The sequence below is a fragment of the Zingiber officinale genome, chromosome 9A (genome assembly GCF_018446385.1).
Source record: "Zingiber officinale cultivar Zhangliang chromosome 9A, Zo_v1.1, whole genome shotgun sequence".
NCBI lineage: Eukaryota > Viridiplantae > Streptophyta > Magnoliopsida > Zingiberales > Zingiberaceae > Zingiber > Zingiber officinale.
In genome coordinates, this window is record NC_056002.1 from 115,641,993 (window position 1) to 115,660,231 (window position 18,239).

Here is an 18,239-nt window from a genome sequence, read left to right on the forward strand (position 1 = left end):
GACCTTTGACCTTCACGTGTCGTTGACCTTCCGCCAACGAGGGTCCCCCGTCCTTACCACCGGATCACATGCCTCCCCCTCAAATCTAGTCGAAGGAGGCGCTAAGTCTGACTGACTGGACTGCCGGTCGGCCGGAGTGACACCGCTCTGCCACTTTCTAGAATGTTCCTCCTCACGGCCGCTCGGCCTCTTACTGCCGCTGGCTTTGCTACCGTGCCGACGGTCAACGCTGACGCCCTTCGGATCTCCTCGGGATTCGTGCAAATCTTCTCCATTAAGATCGGGCACGCGTGCTGCGCGCCGTAATGGCGCTCATTGTTGGAACCCCAAGGTTGTTTTGGTGTGATCAACAAGTTAAGTTAGGTCCTGTATGTTTCTAACCTTGTGTCTAAGTGTGCAGGAGCTTAGGAACACAGGTAGTCGAGCGGAAAACGCAGCTAGCGAGAAGGACGACAGTTCGAGGGACGAGGTGCTGCGGAAGAGTACCCCAGTGGACGAGAAGGAAGTGTGCGGTGGTTCCGAGGGACGAAAGCCGGAGCGGAAGATTGCTGGGGGAGCAAGAGACGCAGCTAGCGAGAAGGACGGCACGCGGTGCGTCTGAGGGACGAAGACGGTGCGTCTGAGGGACGAAGACTGCGGATGAGTACGCCGGCGGACGAGAAGGAAACACGCGGCGATTCCGAGGGACGAGAAGCCGGAGGGAAGCCCGCTCGAGAAGACCGGAAGTTGGGTTCGGGTGAGCCCTTTTCCGGATGGCAGAGATCACCCAAGTGAGCGGATCCTGAGGAGAAGAACCGGATCGAGGCGGGACTGAACCAGAGAAGAGGTCCCGGACGAAAAAGTCAACGGTTGTTGACTTTGGGCTCCGGGGCGCCCGGAACAGTCCAGGGCGCCCGGAGCAGCCCGGGGCGCCCGGAACCCTTCCGGGCACCCGGACCCAGTATTTTCACCAGATCGAGTCAAAACTCGATCTGAACGTTGGGGGATAAAATTTATCCCCCCCCCAGGGCGCCCGGAACCCTTCCAGGCGCCCCGACCAAGGCTATAAATATAGCCTTGGTCCAGAAGCTTTTCATCAATTCAGAAATCACGATCATTCTATTTCTAAACACTTGTATGCTTTAGTTGTAGTTAAGCTTCTGTTTTCTGTGCCTAAACGCTGTAAGAGGCTTCTCCGCCTGAATGAGTTTTTGAGCTTAATCTTCCTTGGATTAACAACCACATCGGTTGTAACCAAGTAAACATCTGGTGCCTCGTCTTTTCTTTTATGCTTTTATTTATCTGCTTAATTCATTTTACAAGTGTTAGCTTAATCGTTCGAGGAAGGGTTGTTTGTGTTTTGATTTTTGCAGGACTATTCAACCCCCCTTCTAGCCGGCCCAACGGTCCTACAAGTGGTATCAGAGCCGAGGCGCTTCAGGAGGACTAACCACCGAACGAAGCAACGTCATGGCCGGACCAAGCATCCATCCGCCGAAATACGAAGGGGAATTCTCTACGTGGAAAAAACTGATGCAGGTATTTCTTACAACAGATATTGAACTATTTTTAACAATGAAATTTGGCTTTGAAGCTCTAGAGGACAAGGAAATAGATAAATGGACAAAAAAGGAGCAGACTGACTTCATGGCGAACAGCAAAGCAGAGTACCATCTGCTAAGCGTTCTTCCGCCTCAAGAAGTCAACAGGATCGGTAAATACAACTCCGCAAAGGAACTTTGGGAGAAGTTCCTCGAGCTGCACGAAGGTACGTCCGAAGTCAAACTCGCTAGATGAGATCTGCTTCGCAATCAGCTCACTAGCCTGTGACTTGGGGAAGACGAGACAGTCGCACATCTGCACTCCAGAATAAAAGAAATCATCACCGGACTCACGAATCTCGGAGAAAAGGTAAGTAACCGAGATTCGCTCAGGTACGCCTTAAATTCATTTCCAAGAAATTCAAAATGGGCATCACTAGTAGATGCTTTTTACATTTCGAAGGACTTAGAAAAAATTTCATTAGAAGAATTTTTTTCAACATTTGAAGTGCATGAGACAAGATGTGCAGGAATGAAGGAGCCCAAGAACAACGTCGCCCTCAAAACTTCGAGAGACGAACCTGAGTCGGAATCTTCTCTCGACGACGAGGAAATGGTAATGATGGTAAGAAGATTCAAGAAACTTTGTAAATCCAGATCTACTAACCATCCGCAGGGGAAGAAGAAAAGGACGATCCGCTACTACCATTGCGACGAAGAAAGGCACGTCAAGGACAATTGCCCCAAGCTGAAGAGCAAGAACAAGGAAAAGGGTAAGAAGCCTATCCAAAAGCGAAAAGCCCTAAAGGCGACGTGAGATGATATGTCGTCGGAGTCGGAAGTCGAGGCATTCTCCGGACTTGCTCTAATGCCAAGTCATCAAAACGACGACTGCGAGTCAAGCTCTTCCGAAATGAGCATCGAGAGCATCGATGAAGGGGGAGCGTCGTCAGAAGAAAGCAGCAGTTCAGGGGGAGACACGGAAAACGAACTCGATAAGGTAAGTCAGGTACATTCTCTTCCTCCCGATAAACTTTATAAATTTGTTAAGTTATTAACTAAAGACTGCTGTAAATTAGAAAAAGAAATAAAAAATAAAAAATAATTTTAGCTAAGTCTTGCCCTCTAGAAGAATTAGATAAATCAAAATTGGAAAATGAAAAATTGAAACTTGAAAATAATGACTTGAAAATTCAAGTAGATAATTTGAAAAACCATGCATGTTCATTTAAAACCAATGGTAGAAGATTTAATAATTTAAATTGGTACTTTAAATATCACCCTGGACAAATTAGGAACATTTCAAGAAAATATATTCCTAAAAACGTTTTAGTTAATCCAATAGGTTGGAACCTATATTGGGTTCCTAAATCATGCTTAAACTGAATTTTAAAATTAAAATTAGCGCTTTAAGTGAGAAAATTAAACAAAGAATTTCTTTATGAGGCTTTGTCAAGGAAGTGGTTGTTGCTCCAATAACCAAGAAGGTCTCGTGCCTCGCCACGACCTGGAAGCCAAAATATTGAAATAAATGTTTAATTAACTTACTAATGAAGCATTAATACAAGGATTAATTAGTGCTTTAAAAAGGGTTATTCAAAACATTTTATTTCAATTTAGAAATTGACTTACTTAGAAATTTTTAATTGACTAAGTCATTTATGTGCTTAAAAATTCTCAAAAATCATTCTTTCTTAAGTTAAAAGATTTTCTGAAATTAGAAATTTATGCTCAAATTACTTAGAAATTTTTTTTAAGTTAGAAATATTTATTTTTAAAATATTGGCTTAGATTGTTTCTCTTGGAACCCCATTTTTTTGTGAACAAAGGGGGAGAAGGGAAAGTATAAGTCTAGGGGGAGGTAGATAGATTTAATTTTTTTGTCTATCTTTTTTACTGAGGTAGATAGAGTTATTTTTTTCTATCTTTTTGTACTTAAATTGCAAATTAAGTTAAGTTACTTAATTTTATTTAAAGTCTATTTTACCCTAGCTTAACTTGGGTTGATCACACCAAAAAGGGGGAGATTGTTGGAACCCCAAGGTTGTTTTGGTGTGATCAACAAGTTAAGTTAGGTCCTGTGTGTTTCTAACCTTGTGTCTAAGTGTGCAGGAGCTTAGGAACACAGGTAGTCGAGCGGAAGACGCAGCTAGCGAGAAGGACGACAGTCCGAGGGACGAGGTGCTGCGGAAGAGTACCCCAGTGGACGAGAAGGAAGCGTGCGGTGGTTCCGAGGGACGAAAGCCGGAGCGGAAGATTGCTCGGGGAGCAAGAGACGCAGCTAGCGAGAAGGACGGCACGCGGTGCGTCTGAGGGACGAAGACTGCGGATGAGTACGCCGGCGGACAAGAAGGAAACACGCGGCGATTCCGAGGGACGAGAAGCCGGAGGGAAGCCCGCTCGAGAAGACCGGAAATTGGGTTCGGGTGAGCCCTTTTCCGGATGGCAGAGATCACCCAAGTGAGCAGATCCGGAGGAGAAGAACCGGACCAAGGTGGGACTGAACCAGAGAAGAGGTCCCGGACGAAAAAGTCAACGGCTGTTGACTTTGGGCTCCGGGGCGCCCGGAGCAGCCCGGGGCGCCCGGAACCCTTCCGGGCACCCGGACCCAGTATTTTCACCAGATCGAGTCAAAACTCGATCTGAACGTTGGGGGATAAAATTTATCCTCCCCCAGGGCGCCCGGTGTTGGTGCAACATTCCTCAGGTCAAGGTTGACATGGTTGACCAAGCTTGAGTCTTGGTTTGGATTTCGATGTTTGACAATGCAAGGTTGATTGAAGAAGAGTCAAGTAGGTCAAGGATGACCGGATACTTGACTGGGAAGTCCTAACTGAGATGTTAGGCAGGAGGAAAATCCTGGTGAGTGAAGCCAGGTGAAAGACCTAGTGAGTGAAGCTAGGCAATTGGGAAGTCCTAGTGAGTGAAGCTAGGCAGGAGAAAAATCCTGGTGAGTGAAGCCAGGTGAAAGACCTAGTGAGTGAAGCTAGGCAATTGGGAAAGTCCTGGTGAGTGAAGCCAGGCAAGAGAAATCCAGATGGGTCAAGGTTGACCATACATCTGGTGAGAGTCCAAGTGGGTCAAAGGTATTGACCGGATACTTGGCACGAGGAAGAAAAGTCCAAGTAGGTCTTAGGGAGTGACCGGATACTTGGCAAGAAGAGAAAAGTCCAAGTGGGTCAAAGGGATTGACCAGACACTTGGTGAGAGAGTCCTAGCTGGTCAAGGGTGACCGGATGCTAGGTCTTATGTACCAACAAGTCATGGTTGACTAGATGTTGGTTTAGGGGGCTTTGGGCAAAAACCAAGATCTGGATCGATCCACCGATCGATCCGGTGAGTCCCCGCGAATAGAACCCCTCTGGATCGATCGGTGGATCGATCCAGAGGTCCCAATCGATCAGTGGATCGATCCAGAGGTCCCAATCGATCAGTGGATCGATTGGGACGCTGCTGCTTCGCGCGATAAGCGCTGGATCGATCCGTGGATCGATCCAAAGCCTCCCCGATCGATTGGGAGCATTCCAATCGATCGGGATTCGACCGTTAGCGTCGATTTAAGCCGCAGGCGTTCATTTCCTTCGGCAGCACTTCACCGATTCATTCCAGATTCATCACAGCTCCTCCCCAGCACTCTCTAAGCTCCTCACCGCCAGTTCTTGAAGGTTCTTGGAGGTTCATCCAAGTCAAGAGGCGAGTTGCAACGAGAAGAAGAAGAAGCTAGGGTTTTTACTGCATCTCTTGTAAGCTTTTGCTTATTCTTTACTACCCTTTCTTCTACTTGTATTGAGAGTCTTGTAGGGCTTCTCCGCCTTCGGTAGTTACCGAAAAGGAGTGTTTATTAGTGGAGGTGTGTGTGTGTGCGTGGATCCTTGGACTAGTCACCTCTTGTGAGGTGGATACCAAGTAAAATCCTATTGTTAGCATTGTTGTAGTTTGTTTCTTTGTATTCCGCTGCGCATCACTTTGAAGAAACAAGCAACGAAGCTCGACGAACACGAGCTATTCACCCCCTCTAGCTACTTTTCGGTCCTAACAAGTGGTATCAGAGCGAGGCCGCTCTTCACCGGAATCATCGCCGGAAGGGTCAAGCATAACAAGAAGAGCTAGAGGGTGAAGAAGTTGAAGCAAAATTGTCAAAGTCAAAGAAATTCAAAAGCTCAACTTCTACAATGGAATTCCGAGATGGGCTCGGATTCGACACGAGGGTGGCTCCACCATACACTTCCACGAGCTTCGATTCTTGGAAATCAAGAATCGAAAACTTTCTTATGATGGAGATAGAGCAATGGTTTGCTCTAATGGAAGGATTTGAAGCTCCAACAAACTCCAAGGGCAAGCTTCTCAAGAAAAGCAAATGTTGCTCGGAGCAAGTCCAAAGGTGCGAGGCCAATGACAAAGTGACCAAGCTTTTGGTAAATTTATTGCCAAGCACCATCCTTTGCAAAATTGGAGAATTTGAAGATGCAAAGGATTTATGGAGCAAATTGGCCAAGCTTCATGAAGAGATCCCCTCCACTGTACAAGAGCAAGAAGTATCCAGAGAGGGTGACTCTTTGGAGCAAGACCAAGAGGAGGACTCCAAGGTTGAGAGATGCTCAACCTCCGAAGAAGAAGTCCAAGAAGAAGTTTCATCCTCAAGGGAATGCATCGAAGGGAACAAGGAGGGAGCATACTCCTTGTTTCATATTCAAGATGATGAAGCCTCCACCTCTAGGATTGAGGGGGAGCAACTCTTGGTGACACCGGATCAAGAAGAAGGAGAATCCTCCACATCCGGGTCAAGAGAAGAAGAGGATGAAGAAGCTTCCACCTCCACAAGTCAAGATGAATCAATTGGAGGAAAATCAATTTCGGATCAAGAGGAAGCCTCTACATTCATATCAAATGGAGGAAAAGATGCCACCCTTACAAGCAAAGGTATAAATATTTCAATTAATAATAAAAATTATATTATATGCTTTGAATGTAGGGAACATGGGCACTACAAGAGCAAGTGCCCCAAATTGGCCAAGAAAAAGGGTCAAATGGCACAAAAAGGCAAGGAGAAGCTCAAGGAGACCATCCCCGGAACAAAAAGGAGCAAGGAGTGCATTGTGTGCTTCCTGTGCAACCAAAAGGGGCATTACCGAAGTCAATGCCCCAAGGGGAAGAAGATGATCAAGGCTCAAGGAGGCATTAGTCAAGGGGAAGCCTCCAAGGTAAAGAAGAAGGTAACATTTATTGAGCCTACCCCTTTACATTATGGTAAAAAGCATGATAGTTCAAATTTTTATCATTTTAATGCAATTTACCATAAGAATAGAAAGCATGAGGGCTTTAAGGAAAAGCATGTGGCCCTACATGCCAAAACTACCCAACCTAAGGTTAGGAAGGTAGATAGACACTTGGGCGGGAACACTAAGGATAATAGATACATGCCCAAGAACAAAAATGCTCATGGACCAAAACCTAAGGATTTAATGATAGAAAATCAAGTCTTGAGGTCAAGACTTGATAAAATGGAAAAGACCCTAAAGAGGATGGAAAATATCCTACAAGGGCAAAATGAGAAATACCTAGGGCTAGGAAAATCAAAGCCATCCAATGGCCATAGAGGGTTGGGATACAAACCAAAGGCTAAGAAGGATGTGCCCTCGTACCATAGAGTTCCATATAGTTATGGAACAAACCCTAGGTCCAGTGGTCAAGCCAAGAATACTAGGGAAGTTATCCCTAATAGTATTTTTGCGAAAAATGTGACTAAGACTTCTAAGAAGTCTAAGAAAGTCACTAACAATGTCACAAGGGAGGCTATCCCTAGAGTTGACCTAGAAAATGTGACCAAGGCTTCTAAGAAGCCCAACAAGGTCATTAGGAAGGTATCTAGGGAAGTTATCCCTAGTGAGTACCTAGAGCATCCAAGGAGCACCAATAGGTGTTGGGTTCCTAGGAGCATCTTCTCTACCCCATAGATGGGTTAGAGAGTGTCAACTCTAAGAAGAAGGGCAGTTAACCTAACTTTGAAGAAATTGACACTCAATGAGCATTTTCAAGGTTTTTGTTAACCTTTGAAAATGAAATAGAATTATCATTTACTCTTTGGAAGAGTAAAATGTGTCTAATGATGGAAAAATTGATTTTATCTTAAATGACATAAATTGAGAGAACCTAGAGAAATACCAAGTTGGGATTTTGGTATTCTCTTAGAAATTTAAGGCAATCCGGGCCTTGATTTACGTTTTTACTCTTGAGGAAAAATGGAATATGCCAATATTTGAGGATATGTTTAATTTTTAAGTGGCATAAACAAATCAAGAGATTAAAGAAATGTCAAGTTGGGTTTTGGCATTTTCTTAAGGAAATTGGGCGATCTAGGGTTTATGCTTTTTGATTTAGCTAAGTGGTTAAGGATACTTAGATAGGTAATCTAGGTATATTTTATTTATGCTAAACCTTGCCATGATTGTTTGCCCATCATATGCCATGACATCATGTCTATTTTTGCATTCATGTTTTTATTATGAAAAATCAAAAAAAAAAAACCATGTCATGACATTCATACATCATGTAGCTATAGGATATTTTCTTTTGAAAAATTATTTCCTTTTGATGTATGCCATAACATAATCATGCATTAAGTTTAATTCCTTGTAATTAAGGACAAATGACATTTAACAACACTTATTAACAAGTGACATCCTAGGTGGATGTCTAATATCTCTAAAATGCCTAGATAGATATGCATGATCCTTAGAATAGGGCAAAACCAAAATCTCACATCTCACAAGGACGATAAGGTGACTTGTATGTGTTTTAGTGCACATTAAATACAAGTGAGATGTTAGGATGATGAACAAAACTCAAGATGTTGATTTAGTGCATTCGTTTGAGTTTTTAAGTTCATCAAAATACATAGTTATGTGTTTTCCCATCATTGGGAAAGCTAATGTACAAGTTATGTGCATTAAGCCCAAGGAACATAGTGGGATATTGGTTTGAAAATGTTTTCAAAATGATTTTGGAAAACCTTGGTGAAGGCTATCTTTTGATAGTAATCACCATTGAATAGTTAGACACAATCTTGAAGAAAACACTAAAGTTTTTGCAAGTTTTCAAGTTTGTGTCAATCTTTGAAAATATGAAGTATTTTCATAGAAAACTATTTTTCCTTGATAGTATATGCCCTAAATAATGCCTACACGAAATTTCATGATTTTTGGATTTTTGTAGAATTTTCTAGGGGTTTCTGAAGTTGGCTGATTTTGAAATTCAGCTACTATCAGAGCTCCGATCGATCCATGGATCGATTGGAGTGCCTGAATCGATCCGTGGATCGATTCAGAAGGCAAGTCTCCCGCGAGCAGAAGCTCGCTGGATCGATCAGCCGATCGATCCAGGAAGTTTGAATCGATCAGTGGATCGATTCAGAAAGGTTCAATCGATTGGAACCCAACTCCAATCGATCCAAGTTGCTGATTTTGGCTGGGAAAACCTGATTTCAGCATCTTTAAACCTAATTTAGTCTAGATAACCTTTCCAAACCCCTAAAAATGCATGTGTATACATAAAAAGGGTGTTTTCATGTGAAAACAAGGATGGATTGGTTAAAGAAGGCTAAGTTGAAGTTTAGGTTGAGGTTTGTTTCAGATTTTGAACATTTGAACCTCAAAACTTCTACAATAGGGTTTCCTAAAGTTTTAGGGAATCCAGGTCATTGTTGGTGCAATGACAGAAGTTACCACCATGTCTTTATGGGGAGGGACTCTTTAAAGACATAAAAATTATTTTTTTCATGAACCTTGGAAGGTGGTTAACCTTCCGTTAAGAACATGCTCAAGGTTGAGCATTTGAACTTTAATGGGGAGTGGATATCCTCATTGTTCAAGTGGTTTCAAGTGGATAATGCTCAAGGATGGGCATTTGCCTATATTGGGGGGAGAATATAGGGTTAAGGTTAATGAAGGGTATGAGACCTTCATTATCGTGCTGATCACAACGAGTGAAGTTGTGAACGACGATGAGCAACTCTTCAGGGGGAGAGTTTTCAACAAGTGAATCTGTTAATGTGTGCCCAAAAATGGGGCATGGTTTGATGTGTGCCAATAGGGGGAGAATGAAAGGGAGTAAGTTAGGCTTTTATCACCTAGAGGGAGTTTGCCCTCTTAGGGGGAGAATGAAGGGCTTAACTTATGTATTCATTACCTAGTGGCATGAAAAAGGTTTAGGCTAAGGGATTAGCCTAACTTACATGTGGTATTGTAAGTGATAGTGTTGGTATTGTCAAACATCAAAAAGGGGGAGATTGTTGGTGCAACATTCCTCAGGTCAAGGTTGACCTGGTTGACCAAGCTTGAGTCTTGGTTTGGATTTCGATGTTTGACAATGCAAGGTTGATTGAAGAAGAGTCAAGTAGGTCAAGGATGACCGGATACTTGACTGGGAAGTCCTAACTGGGATGTTAGGCAGGAGGAAAATCCTGGTGAGTGAAGCCAGGTGAAAGACCTAGTGAGTGAAGCTAGGCAATTGGGAAGTCCTAGTGAGTGAAGCTAGGCAGGAGAAAAATCCTGGTGAGTGAAGCCAGGTGAAAGACTTAGTGAGTGAAGCTAGGCAATTGGGAAAGTCCTGGTGAGTGAAGCCAGGCAAGAGAAATCCAGATGGGTCAAGGTTGACCAGACATCTGGTGAGAGTCCAAGTAGGTCAAAGGGATTGACCGGATACTTGGCACGAGGAAGAAAAGTCCAAGTAGGTCTTAGGGAGTGACCGGATACTTGGCAAGAAGAGAAAAGTCCAAGTGGGTCAAAGGGATTGACCAGACACTTGGTGAGAGAGTCCTAGCTGGTCAAGGGTGACCGGATGCTAGGTCTTATGTACCAATAAGTCATGGTTGACTAGATGTTGGTTTAGGGGGCTTTGGGCTTGGTTTTGGGCAAAAACCAAGATCTGGATCGATCCACCGATCGATCCGGTGAGTCCCCGCGAACAGAACCCCTCTGGATCGATCGGTGGATCGATCCAGAGGTCCCAATCGATCAGTGGATCGATTGGGACGCTGCTGTTTCGCGTGATAAGCACTGGATCGATCCGTGGATCGATCCAGGAATTTTTCCAGAGCACAGAGGCGCTCTGGATCGATCCGTGGATCGATCCAAAGCCTCCCCGATCAATTGGGATTCGACCGTTGGCGTCGTTTATAGCTGTTGTAGTGCGATTCCTTCAGCAGAACTTCACCGATTCATTCCAGATTCATCACAGCTCCTCCCCAGCACTCTCTAAGCTCCTCACCGCCAGTTCTTGAAGGTTCTTGGAGGTTCATCCAAGTCAAGAGGCGAGTTGCAACGAGAAGAAGAAGAAGCTAGGGTTTTTACTGCATCTCTTGTAAGCTTTTGCTTATTCTTTACTACCCTTTCTTCTACTTGTATTGAGAGTCTTGTAGGGCTTCTCCGCCTTCGGTAGTTACCGAAAAGGAGTGTTTATTAGTGGAGGTGTGTGTGTGTGCGTGGATCCTTGGACTAGTCACCTCTTGTGAGGTGGATACCAAGTAAAATTCTATTGTTAGCATTGTTGTAGTTTGTTTCTTTGTATTCCGCTGCGCATCACTTTGAAGAAACAAGCAACGAAGCTCGACGAGCACACGCGAAGCTATTCACCCCCCCCCCCCTCTAGCTACTTTTCGGTCCTAACACCCGGAACCCTTCCAGGCGCCCCGACCAAGGCTATAAATATAGCCTTGGTCCAGAAGCTTTTCATCAATTCAGAAATCACGATCATTCTATTTCAAAACACTTGTATGCTTTAGTTGTAGTTAAGCTTCTGTTTTCTGTGCCTAAATGCTGTAAGAGGCTTCTCCGCCTGAAGGAGTTTTTGAGCTTAATTTTCCTTGGATTAACAACCACATCGGTTGTAACCAAGTAAACATCTGGTGCCTCGTCTTTTCTTTTATGATTTTATTTATTTGCTTAATTCATTTTACAAGTGTTAGCTTAATCGTTCGAGGAAGGGTTGTTTGTGTTTTGATTTTTGCAGGGCTATTCAACCCCCCCTTCTAGCCGGCCCAACGGTCCTACACTCATTAAATGCGCCCCTATGGCATGGCGCCATGTGGCGCCTCCGCGGGCGTCATCGTACGGCTCGGCGATGTGTCCGATGGGACATCGGCGGTTTGAAATGAACGGCCCGATGTGGGCCTCGGTTCTTGTGACCTGCATCCGACGGTCGAGGTCGATCGGGCCCGACCTTATAAAGCTTTCACCTTCTTCCTCCGCCGCACCTTTTCCTTCACGTGTCCCGCAACCTTCTTCAGTGTTTCAGCGTTCCGGCGACTCGGATTTTCCGTTTTTCGACGATTCCCCGCCTACTTTCTTCGATCCCCAGCTTCTTTGTAAGGTTCCTCCGCCTTTCTTCTTTGTTTCCCTTGTGTTTTTTTGTCAAGTTCTTGTCTTCTGGTCGTTGCCCCCTTTATCATCTTCTTCCTTCTGTCGTGTGTCTTTTTCTTGCCTTTTGCTTTCTTGCCCGGTCGGACAATGGCCAGTTCTTCCCGATCCGCAGATCTCACTTTAGGCCCCTGGTATACTACCATGGAGTCTCGCTTCGATCGGCGCGACGCCGAGGCATTGCTTAATAGTTATGATATTCTGTCCAACTTTGAACTCGTTCTTCCCTCACCATCTGCTCGGCCTCACAAACCGCCGAGCGGAGCTATCTGTTTTTTCTGCGACCAATTCACAGCCGGTCTGCGGTTTCCTCTCCACCCCTTCTTCGTCGACGTTTGCAATTTCTTTGGTCTTCCGCTCGCCCAATTAGTTCCCAACACTTTTCGCCTTTTGTGTGGAGTGGTGGTATTGTTCAAGATACACCGCATTCCTCTCTGCCCGGAAACTTTTTATTATTTTTATTATCCCAAGCAGTCCGAGCTGGGTATCTATCTATTCCAGGCTCGGCCCGGCCTAGTCTTCTTTGATAAACTTCCCTCCTCCGATAAACACTGGAAGGAGTATTACTTCTATCTTCGTCTCCCCGAGCGGGCTCCCTTCCAAACCAAATGGCAGGTCGGGCCGCCTACTTCTCCTAAGCTAAAAAGATTTAAGTCCCGACCGGACTATCTCTAGGCCGCGAACATGCTTGACGGTCTGAAGCTCGATATCAACAAGTTTCTGTCTGAAGGTGTGTTGTACATATTCGGCCTGAGTCCGAGCCGAACTCCACTCCCAAGCAGCTTCAGTAAGAATTTCACTTGGGTATGCACTTTGAGTGCTAACTGATTTTTTTTTTTCCTTTGCAGCGAATATCGTCATGGAGTCCGTGATGCTCGGGATTTTGAAGAGAAAAGCGGAGGCGCTTGAGGCGGCAACCGCCAAGGAGATGGAGCAACTGGGCATTGCTCCGGTCGGCTCTCACGAGGACGAGAGTGAAGCGCAGGCAGGCGAGTCGGCCGCTCAGGCTTCGCCAATGGATGTCGCTGGCAGTGCAACTTCTAGCAAAGAACCGACCGTTCGGGAGGAAAGCTCCGATCCGGAGGACGAACTCCCGCTCGACAGGAAAAGACGACGAGTTGAGAAGCCCCTCCGTTCGGCAACCTCCGCAGTGCAAGCATCCGAGCGGACGGGCACCGCCTCTCCACGCGGCAAAGAACCATCGGTCGAGGCGCTCTCCTCCGACCGGACTGTTGGTGCGGGAAGCATCCGACGATCGAACCTTAGTTTTGATAATGGCAAAGGATTCAAAGTTAAGTTAGTGTGTGATCTAACATGTTTGAATGAGTGTTTCAAGAAAGTCCTAGCTGCGGTTAGGCAGGTGAAAAACCCTAAGGGGAGGTAACCTTAGGTCCTAGGGGGCGGTAACCCTAGGTGGAGGAAAACCCTAATGGGCGGTAACCTTAGGTCCTAGGGGGCGGTAACCCTACGTGGAGAAAAACCCTAAGGGGCGGTAACCTTAGGTCCTAGGGGGTGGTAACCCTAGGCGAAAAGTCCAGTCGGTCTGGAGGACCGGACTGGCATCAGGTAAATCTCCTGAGTGGAGTAGGTGAGGGCGCGTTCCCCGTAGAGGGAACAGTAGGCGTCGAGTCGAAGTCAGACTCGGACAGTCCGAAGACTGTCAGCTCTTTTTCACTTATGAATTATCAGATTCTAACATTATCTTGCAGGGTATGAAATTGCTCGGACTAACCTTGTTTTGCAGGAGAAGCGGCTCCTGGAAAAAGGAGGTCCGGGAGCCCGGGATGGATCCGGGCGCCCGAAACAGGTCCGGGCGCCCGGGACCAAATTTTATCCCCTGCGCGACTTCACCACGTGGAGCAACCTAGTTGGCTGGCCACGTCACACTCCAGGCGCCCGGAACCTCATATAAAAAGAGGGTTGAGGTGCAGCTTCAAATAGAACCATCTTCTAAGCATTCTCCGTGCAACAAGCTGCTAACGTCTCGACTCAGAAGTGCTGCAACGACAATTTGGAGCTTCAGCTTTATTCTTTTTATTGTCGGTACAATATTCTTTTCTGCTTGAATTGTACTTAGCGTGTAATAGATTTTACGAATTATAGTTGTTGCTGATGGGACCGAAAAGTAGCTAGAGGGGGGGCGAATAGCTCTTCGCGTGCTATTTACTTGTCGTTACATTATTTCTTCAAAGATGCGCAGAACAAATACGAGAAACAAACCACACAGCGCTATCAGCTTGATTCAATTGGTATCGAGGTCATGAATCGGTGCAACCACCATTCAAAATATTTTTTCGTGGTATTTTTTTTTTCAGAGTCGATTAGAATTTAGTCTCATAGCTATATTCTAATTCTTTTTCCCTCGAATCGGTCTTTCTCAGAATTGGTGCAACACCACCCGAGTTCGTGATCCATTCTTTTTCCCTACCGCACTACTAAGCCAGGACCAAGTCCTGGGACATTTTTTTTGGGTTGTTTTTCGCTTTAGGTAAAAGTGAAATGACCCTTCAAGAAGGCTACAGTACTGCCCGCCCTCCGCTATTCACCGGAGACGACTTCAGATACTGGAAAGGTCGGATGGAGGCATATCTCCAGACTCACTTTGAAGTCTGGATGATTGTCAAAACCGGATTCGAACGACCATCTGACAGCGCCGGCAAACCACTACCGTACGAGGACTGGGATGCATCTTTGATCAAGAAAGTGGAAGCTAATGCCAAGGCAACCTGCACCCTCCAGTGTGGCCTATCAAAAGAAGAACTCAACCGCGTCGGTCCCTTCAACAGTGCCAAAGAGTTGTGGGAGAAACTAATTGAACTTCACGAAGGGACATCCGACACCAAAGTAAGTAAAAGAGACCTAATTTTTAATAAATTATTTAACATCAAATTGCAGGAAGGTGAAACAGCTGCCCAACTCCATGCCCGGATTCAAGACCTGCTCAATGGGCTTAATGCCATTGGACAGAAGGTAGACAACCGGGACATCATAAGGTATTCTCTAAACGCATTTCCAAGGAACACCTTGTGGGCATCCATGGTAGATGCCTACAAGGTCTCCAAGGACTTATCTACCATTAAATTAGATGAACTTTTTGCAGAATTCAAACTTCATGCACGCCCGACCGAGAAAGGGTTGACTTTGGTTGCAGGAACAGGGAGATCGCGTGAGTCAAAAAACAAGCGGAGAACCGAACCTGAGTCAGAAGAAGAATCAGATTCAGAAGATGACGATGAACTTACAACTGAAATAGTCAACTTAGTAAAGAAGCTCTACAAAAAGAAGGGCTTCAACAAAAAGGATCTCAGAAAGGCCATTCAGTCTAAAGAATCCCAACCAAGCTCGAAGGTTAAATTCGAAGTGACCTGCTACGGATGCAATCAAAAGGGTCACATCAAGGCAAATTGCCCGAACCAGAAGGATCCAAAGAAACCCAAAAGAAAGAAAGCATTGAAGGCAACATGGGACGAGTCTTCTTCCGAGGAATCCGACGACGAAGAACTAGAACAGACGAACTTTCTCGCCTTGACAGCCCGGGACTACACCAACGGATCCGAAAGTGAGGACGAATCGGAAACCGAGTCCGAGAGAAGCCACGGATCCGCATCCGTTTCCGAAGGACCGAACCTCTCTGTAAGTAAAAATCGTTTATATAGCTTAATTAATTATTAAATGCATAAAGTAGCTAAGTCCAAGATTCGAATCAAAACGCTTCTAAAGGAGGTAACACTCCTTAAAGAAACGCCAAACAACGAATCCTTAACTGATCAAGTTCAGACCGGAACCTCAACTCAAGTTCAAAAACTTGAGGAAGAGAATTCCAATCTGAAAAGTCAGGTAAAGGATTTGAAAACTACCCTAGAACGATTCTCCTTGGGATCCAAGAATCTTGACTTGATTCTTGGAACACAAAGGGCAATCTACAATCGAACTGGACTAGGATATAAAAAGAAATATAAATCTTACCTATCCTTAATAAACAAACCAAATAGAAGAATGGTCCAAGCATGGGTTGCCAAGTCCAACCTGATCAATCAAGTTGGACTTGGACATTATTGGGTTCCTAAGGATCAAATACATTACCTCAATAAACCTTATCGAGGCTATGATCCAGGGGGAGCCAAAACAATAAAAATTCGAAATTAATCTAAAACTCAAATTTAAAAAATTCGAAATTAATCTAAAACTCAAATTTAAAAATTCGAACTTAATCTAAAACTCAAATTTAAAAATTCAAAATTAATCTAAAACTCAAATTTAAAAAATTCAAAATTAATCTAAAACTCAAATTTAAAAAATTCGAAATTAATCTAAAACTCAAATTTAAAAATTCGAACTTAATCTAAAACTCAAAATTAAAAATTCGAACTTAATCTAAAACTCAAACAATAAAAATTCAAAATTAATCTAAAACTCAAATTTAAAAATTCGGAATTAAAATTTAAAATTCAAAAAATCAAATAGAAGGAGGGTCCAGAATAGCTGGCAACTCCGAAATCTATTTACCCGACAGGGTAACCGAACTTAATCTACCCGAAATGGGTAAACAAGAGTAGATTACCCGGATGGGTAAATAAGGATAGATCAAAAAGGGTAAAATTTTAACTTGAAGCACAGTACTGGTGAAGTTTTTGGATGATAGTACGTTGGGAAAACTTGGGCATCACATGTCTAGGAAGATATGGCTTCGACCTGGTGCATTTGGCCAAGTGGAACTAACCGAAGCTACCCTTAAATGGATCCTAACTAGTTAGACCAAGGTTTAGTATTAAGCTCAATGGGTAGGACTATTTGGGAAACCTCGAAGGCATGGTTACTTTAATGAGCTCCTTGTGACTCACCATAGCCCAGAAGTTTATCCAAAGAATGCTTACTTGTTGAACCCAAAGCTAAACCCGAATCTAACATAAAGTTAAACAAAACCCTATAAATTGAACTAATTCATCTCACAAAATAATAGGATCCCCTGATTGAAAACATACATCGGGTGAGATGACTAAGCAAATTAAAATTTAAATATTCCTCCAAATTACTTAACAATTTCAAAATTGAATTAATTTAAAATAATTCTCAATTAAACATGTTTAAAATCAAATTAACTTAAACATTTTAAGTTAATTAAAACATTAAAAAAAAACGAACAAACAAGGGTCAAAAACCGGGGCGGGCGCCCCCGGTATTCGGACTCAGGGCGCCCGCAGAGAACCCGGGCGCACCGCCTCACACGACTCCGGGCGCCCGGACTTCCTTATATATATGGGGCAGGGGGCGCCCCCTACCCTTGCACCTTCAAGTCTTCCTTAAGCTTTGTGGCTTCCCTGCGAAGACTTTCAAAATTTAAATTTTCCGCAGTTGATACGGAGTCGTGACTCAACCGAGGTCGTCAGTTCTAAAATTTCTTACAATGGCTCCTCGGTAAAATGTCTATCCCCTCCTAAACTTTATTTCTTATAATGCTTGTTTATTTCTTAGTGTAATATTAGTTTGAAATTTAGGAAGCGTTCTAAATCTGGTGCTGGGCCCTCTACACCTAGCATTGACCCTAGGTTTCCCACCGACGAACTTAGGATTAAGTTTATGTCAACAAATTACATGGTCATTAGAACCAAATGTATAGATAGATCGTTCTTTCTACGCTCTTGTATTCCAGTCACCGAGGCTATAAACCACTATAGGTTGCAAAACCTTGTTGAGTGCACCAGCCCAATAAACATAAGTTTATGTGCCGAATTTTACAACAACCTAGTAAAAGTAGACGACTTCACCTATATCACTAGGGCAGCTGGCACGGATATCACATTATCTCCCACTACCATTCGTGAGTTTCTAGGGTTACGAGAGTCACCCTGCACCTTTTTATGCTATCCTCCTAGGGAGCTACCTTTTGGAGATCCCTACTCACATATTACCCTCGATACGATCAATTCATATTTCTTTGAGGACCAGCGTGATCCCACTGAGACCCAGTTTAGGTCAGTTAACCTTAGAATTCAGGACTACGCCCTTTATAGGGTTCTAGTGCTTTGTATTCTACCGCTGACCACTCACGACATTGTGGTGATGCGTCCATTTCACTCCTTTCTTCTCTATGCCCTGTGTCATAGGTTAGACATAGACATCAGCCTACACATCTTTTCCACTATTATTTACGCAGCTGGATACGTGACCAGCAGACGAGTACATATGCCTTACTGTCACATTCTGACAGCTTACATGTCCTCATTGCACATTGATGTCACCGGAGGTGACATCCGCCACATGACCGAGTTTGACATCATAGGATCTAGGAACTTTTCCCTAGCAAATA